The following is a 7,200-nucleotide window of genomic DNA, read 5'->3' on the forward strand; positions in this document are numbered from 1 at the left end:
TTCTCATTAACCATATATTACAATAAGTATTGTAGTTTTTTGAGTATAGTTTTCAAACGAAACATATATGAGATTAGAGGTTTAAATTAGTTAGTACGTCAAAAGTACAAAGCTGTTTGAGTGTTAATAGTTAAAGCAACAACTTTTTTAAATACTTATATTTTATGTTTCAGCTATTTTTCAACCGTTAGGTAAAAGATGCACAAATTATTTTTACTTTAACTACTCAAAAAATAGTTTAATATTAGCAGCAAATAGTAAATTTAATAGATTTTTAATAATGTTTCACTTACACAAAATGATAGTAGATAAATTTAGTTTACTCATATTCAAAAGCTGTAGTTATAGCATTAAAAACTTATACTTTTTAGTTAAACGATAAAAAAACAAAGCATACTAAAAACGTTTATTGATATAAACTTCAATCGAAAACAATTCATATTTATAAGAAATATTTTTTAAAGATATTAATATGTAAAAAACATTTAATTTCGAGTTCATTCAACCACATTGGTTATCGATTGACATTTGAACTGTTGATAGAGAAAACAAGTTCCTGTAAAAAATATTTTTTTTTAACAATTTTATTTACTGCTAAATTTACTATTGACATTTAAGATGTTTAATTGTGTACCAACTAAGTCAAAAAAAACTTTTAGGTTTTGGAAAAAAAAAAACAAAGCTTTAAGTTGATTATTGGTCGAAGCTTGCTGAATAAATTGTTTAAAATGTAAAGTTTAACAAAATTTAGTTTGATGAAAACACTTTGTAGCACATACTAAACATACATATTTTTAAAATTTTAAATAATTTTAACAGTTAACAAAAAAATCACATATTTTTTCATACTTTTTTACATTTGTTTTTTTGGTGATAACCCCGTCCCCTTAAGTATATAGCTCGCTTATATGTTCACCATAATTTTGTTAACAAAAGGTTAAATGTTAGTATGTAAGTGTTTTATTTCATAAATTCAAAACTAATTTTTTTTTTTACAAAATAGCTAGTTTACTCAACGGACCAAAACAAAATAATTTGCAATGTTTAGTCAAATAATATATAAAACTTTAAAAATCTATGTTAAAAACAAAAATGTAGAAAACGAAGTATTTAATGTGCTTATTAAAGTTTTAAATTAAAAAAATTAATTAGTTATAAGACATGTTTATAATATTAATATTTTCAATGCAAAAACTCTACATAAAGATAGTATAAAACACCAAAAGTAAATGTTACTTCATCAAATAATGTAATATTGTTACCCAACGGAGATTACTTTAATTAATAGAATTGTAGGTATGGTTATAGCGTACTTTAAATCCTAACTATTAACCATAAATAACTTTAAACCTAAATAAAACTGGTGATATTTGAGCTATTTATATGCTACTCTATAAAAACTAGGCATGGGTACTATTGGTTATATTTTAATTTAATTAACAAATACACAACAGTATTGGCAAACTATAAGCCCAAATCAAAAATTATTGGCAAACATAATCCCAAGTAAGTAAAAAGGATTGTAAACCAGTTTAAGTCACAGTATAAGTTGCTTACAATACAAGTTTGTTGTACAACTCACTTTTTATGTAAATTTTCTTGAAGTCATCACAGTTTATTCTGAATTTTCCATCTGGAAACCTCATGCAAAACGGGTGGTTAGATCCTGAAGAAAAAAAACTTTTAAAAGTTTCAAGTTTTAGCAAACAAATTTAGCAAAACTATTTTGGTTTTGTATACTGTTATTGTCAGTGAAACATTTTTAATTAAAAAGTGTTACTTTTCTTGTAGACAATAGCTTTTTGCTGCTAAAAAAATATTTATAGCTTAAAAAAGTGATCGAGAATTGTGTATTTTCCTGTACAAGTACTTATCGTGTAGAAAACCAATGATTTGCACCTTTAGGAAAAAAAAGTTAAAACTGCAAATTGTAAAAATCAAGACTATATATTTACATTCATTGTCAGTAAAATATTGTTACTTGCAATTTTATTGAGTTTTGTGTCTACTGCGTTGTTTTGTTTTTTTTTTCAAATGGTTTTTAAAAAGTTTAAGTATTGTCGAAAATATTTTTTAAGCTAAGAAAGTAAATGAGTGTTGAGTTTTTAAAAAATTAGTTACAATTTTAAGGTTTTAGCGTAGAACTAGTTTTAAGTAAAGACGTTAGTGCAATTTAAATAAACTATTTGGTTTGATAAACAAACCTTGTATACATAAATGCAGAATAAAAGATAAACAAATATTACCTTTTGAATGCTTTGAATTCTTATGGAACGCAGAAACACTGCTAAAGAGAAGAGAAATAAGTAGAAAAAAACAAATCTTCATAATAAAACAGTTACCACCTAAAATAAGTTTTACTAATATTTTTGGAAACTTTTCAAATGATTAAACTTCTTACATAAATAATATTTCAAAAACAAATGTTGTTAGAAACAGAGACGCAAAAATAACTTTTTAAAGCAGCTAAATGGTTTTGGTTAAAAAAAAAAACTTTACTTATAGCTGTTTTTAAACAAATGTAATCTAATTTTTTTGATACATAAATCATACTATAGAAACTAAATATATACAGTATTTTAAAACAACTAAAATGCTTTAGTAACAAAACACCAAACTTACGTCCAACAATAAACTACAATTTGAAAAAAAAAAACATAACGTTTTATATTTCAGTGCAAAATAAAATACTCTTATTTGAGTTGTACATCAAGTAATGCTGCATGTAAAATCAGTCAGCGAAAAAAAATAAATTGCTTATAAAACTTTATTAATTAAAACAAAATGATAGAAATTGTATTTTTTTACACGTGATTAACCAAAACAACAAAACATTTATAAAAGTTTTTTTAAGTTTTTACATGAGATAGTGTTCATAAAAACAGTTTAAACAAACTAAAAAGAAATTGAATTGTGAATACTGCCTATATAACAACTATTAATATTTTTTTGATTTAAAAGCTTTTCTACTACATACAGAACACAACACGAACTTTTGAGGAAATCCGGCTTTGTATGTCTTAAAGTGACTGTTTAGTTTCAGTACCTTGTAAGTAAGAAATTGCTAACTTTATATGTTCCATGTGTTAAGTAAAAGTTATTTTGTAAACTTATTCTTAGTTTTTTACCCTATAAGACTGCATTTAAAAAATATTTTATATAAGAAATATCAGCTAATCTTAGTAACACATATAAAATCTTTTTTTTGAATTCCATTTACAAATTAGTTTAGTAGTTTCTAGACTTTATACAAATAAATTATTTTTAATAAATTAAATTTTTGTCAAGGTTACAGCTTTTTACACATCTTAACAAAAACAAATTAAAAAAATCAAAAACAGTTTTAGCTTTTATACAAAATCAGGCAACAACTCATTAACATACAGCTTCTGCGTTTTTACGGCCTAGCTTTAATGTATTGAAGAAAGTAGTCTTGAACTTTGTAAATGCCACACTTTGTTTATAAAGTGACGTAGTTGTATGAAAGCGAAACTGAAAATATTTTACGCTTTGAATACAAAATAACATGCAGTAAAAAGCTGTAAACTCAGTTTATTCAATTCTGGACGTAAACATTAAAAAAAAAAATTAGCTAGATTTTTATTGAGAAAATGAGAAAAAGTAAAAATTGTTGTTGAACTTTAAAGCAAATCAGGTGAAAGTTTATTTGATAATGTAAATTTTTATGTGAAAAGTAAATCAAACTATTTAAAACTAAGCATCAAGAATTTTACAGATTCATAGTTTAAAATTAATAAGCGCTAAAAAATAATTGGTATTTATTTAAAATAAGTTAAAAAGTTATAGCTTTAATTTCTAAAAAAAATAAAAACTAAACAAGAAAAAACTTTTGCAATTTAAATGCTAAGTCCAAACAGACAAAAGGATTTAAAGCTGTAATTTAAGTTATTAGTAAAAATATCAAAAAACTAATTATTTGGGCCAAATAGTGTTTAAAGGCTTACTAAATATTTGCTTTGTTAAAAGCTTTGTAAAAAACTTGTTTATAAAAACAAAACTTGATAGTTTTATGATTATCCTAATTTTGGAGCGTACGCTAATACTTTTGAAAGCTTGTTTCAAAGTTTCTTATAGTTAAGTACTTTGAGAACAACTTCAAAATATTTTGGAAAACTTTAAAAACAAACAATCTAAACTATACTAATTGTTGTTTAAAAAAAAAGATAATATAAAGCTAAAGCAAAAAACTTATCACTATGCTTATTTGATCAGCTGTAATTATAAATTATCGACCAAAAAATCAATCGATCTTGTACAACAAAAGTTGATAAAAAACAGAAATTATACGAACATTTTTAGCTTAGTTTAATCTAGAAAATATCCATTAATAAGAAAGTTAGTTTATGAACTAAATCATCAAACGTTTGTTGAAAATTAGCAAACATAAAAAAAAAAAACATTGTTTATCAACAAAATCAAGCTTAAACAAAAGTGAAAACTAAAACTAATAGATACATATTGCTAACTATTTATTTTGTAAAACTTACAAAAAAAATATTCACAAAGTTTTAATAAGATGTGTTGTATAGGCTATAGCTAATACAGGCTAATAACAGTACAAGATATAGCTACAAGGTTTTCGTAGTTTGTAAGCAGAATAAAGAATACTAAGTTGAATCGAATTTATTAACGTACCGGAGTTTGAAACGTGATATTATTAGCGTCAAGGCTTCAATAGTACGATTTTGTTTTAAAAACTTATAATAACTTTTAACTTAAACTTTTGTTTTACGACGTCACGATTTGTTTTGTAAATCTATATTAAAAAAACACGGTTTAAAAGCAAAAGTTTAATGATTTAATCACTTAGTTTGCACAATGTTTTGCCTTAAATTAAATTGGTACTTACTCTTGGATTTTACTTATAAAGAAAATTGGTAATTTTGATATAAGAATAGGCTGCAATTTTGTGGTATTTTATTAGTCGGTCTTGACCGTTGTTTTTATTAAATAATGTTTGTAAAATTTAAGGTTAAATGTCTCTAAGATTTCATATTTTTACAATTACTTAAATGTTTATCGCACTTTATAATCTTATAATTACCAAAAATTTTCTTACACGAGTTAAATTAAGTAGAGAACCTTACCACTCTTTGTGAATAGCTATTAATACTTCAATTATTTTATTTTTTAGAAGTTAGTTTTGTTAAAAAAGCGTTATTTCCGCAATGAAATCAAGAAAAACGATTTTAAAGTTGTTTTTACCTAAACTATCACTAAAATAAAAACTTTTAAGATATGCTAAAGTTAATCCTTTCGTGTTTCCATATATTTCAATACTGAATAAATATTTACCTTTTCAAAAAGCGACACACACTTAATAGTTTCTAAGTTTAATTTTGTCGAAGAAAAAACACACAGTTCTGGTCTAGTTAAGGGGTCAGTTAGTAAAAAAAGACTTTATTAAGCTAAATATTCCTGTTTTATACCATTAATGTGTTATCTAGGGCACGGGTGGGCAGCCTTTAATAAAACGCAGGTTTACCACACCTGTTACTAACATATAATACTAAGAAAGTTTTACGAGCTCGCTTGCACCAGCAAGCGGATGGAATTTTTCTTTGCGCTGCTGGCGAGTAATTACATTTTGAACCTCGGTGCACAAAAAACTCCGTTCCAGCCTACTGAAGCTGTTTCAGAAAGAAAAAACTTTCATGTTCACTATGCAAAACTAGGAAAAGTAGATTTTCGTGTATTTTCGAAAATATATAGCTAGAACTAAACCTAATAAACTTAAGCTTAGTTTCATGTTTTCAATGTTGGAAGTTATTTTCTTTACCTTGTATAATACAAGGGTCGGTAGCTTTTTATAAGTAACGGTCAAACTTTCTTAGAAAAAGTTGCTCGCGGTCCGCACTCTACATAAAAAGTGTTCCGCGGTATTTACAACACTTCTATGAATTACTGTTTCAAATCATAAGTTTTACAAAACAAGCTATATCAAGGCAGTAGTACTAATTATAAAATTAAGTATTTGAAAGTAGTAAGTATTTAATACAATACTTATTTTTACCTGAAAATAGATTTCGTAGGCCGCGGTTTGCCGACCACTGGTCCAGTTAGTTATGTTTAAAAATTATAATATGTTAAATGAACATGTGTACTCAGCCTTTCAGCGATGTCTAATTAAAATTTTAGTGAGTACCTTAATGCTATATAAGTGTTAATCCTTTGGAATACTGTTTTTGTTTAATTAAGTGATTTTAATCAATACACTTGTCTTTAGCGAATACGCTTAACATAATTAAAAGTTGTAAAGAGACTTGACAACCAATATTAACCTGAATAATCTGTTTTTGTTATTACATATTTTCGAAATAAATTTTAAACTTGTTTGTATTCATCACATTAACAAAATACTCTTTTTAAAAGTTTTACTCATCTATAAATGTTAAACTGTATTTTTTTATGATTCAAAAATACAACTAAGGCGTACAAAGTAGTTTAACACGTTTTGTTGCTTAATATACGTTTTTAGAGTCTACAAAAGTCGAAATTATACTAACTTAAACTTAAAAATCTAAAAATATAAACTAAAAACCTTTATGTAAACAACACCAATATTTATAATGTTAATTTAATAATATTATTTGCGATATGAAACTTAGTATCACCTAATAATGTTTATTTTAAATACTTGGGTGTACGTTAACAATGTTTAAACTAAAATGTTAGTGCCTAAGGTTGAATTTTACTTTATCTTTTTTTTGATATTGTGGAAAATTTGTTTAAACACAATATTTTATAAACATTCCTTTGTTTACAATTGCTGTTTACAATTTAGAAAATAAGTTTGCTATACTATTATTTGATTTTTTTCGTAAGTAATAAACAAAAATAAATGAAACAAAAAATATTAAATTAATCTTTTGTACTTCCTTTTGTATTTAAAAACAAGGAAACGTAATTAAAAACAAGAACAAAAATGTCATAAATAGTTTTTTGTCTATTTTTATATTGAAAGTTTGACGTAAGAACGTTTGTTTTTAAATACAAAAACATCTTATCAAATTTAAGCGTTGTTATAATTAAAACTGAGAAAATGTTTTTAACTATTTTTTTCTTCAATATCAATTTAAATAACTCACAAATTAAAGATAATTCAATCTTAAAAAATTGTGATTAACATCAATCAAAAAAAAAAAAAAGCCAAGGTACTTTATAAAACAAATGAAAACA

At 24.7% G+C, this 7,200-nt stretch overlaps 1 long non-coding RNA gene across 1 annotated transcript; it reads right to left on the reverse strand.

Annotated features, from left to right (window-relative positions):
• Positions 1–392: 392 nt before the first annotated feature.
• Positions 393–2,339, reverse strand: LOC145843352 (uncharacterized). The gene is made up of 3 exons (XR_014370227.1): positions 2,247–2,339; positions 1,583–1,666; positions 393–556 (listed from the first exon to the last, which is right to left on the reverse strand). It is a non-coding gene; the product is annotated as an uncharacterized LOC145843352 (long non-coding RNA).
• Between the last annotated feature and the right edge of the window lie 4,861 nt (positions 2,340–7,200).

The sequence above is a fragment of the Thalia democratica genome, chromosome 8, assembly GCF_965202585.1.
Source record: "Thalia democratica chromosome 8, ktThaDemo2.hap1.1, whole genome shotgun sequence".
Lineage (NCBI taxonomy): Eukaryota > Metazoa > Chordata > Thaliacea > Salpida > Salpidae > Thalia > Thalia democratica.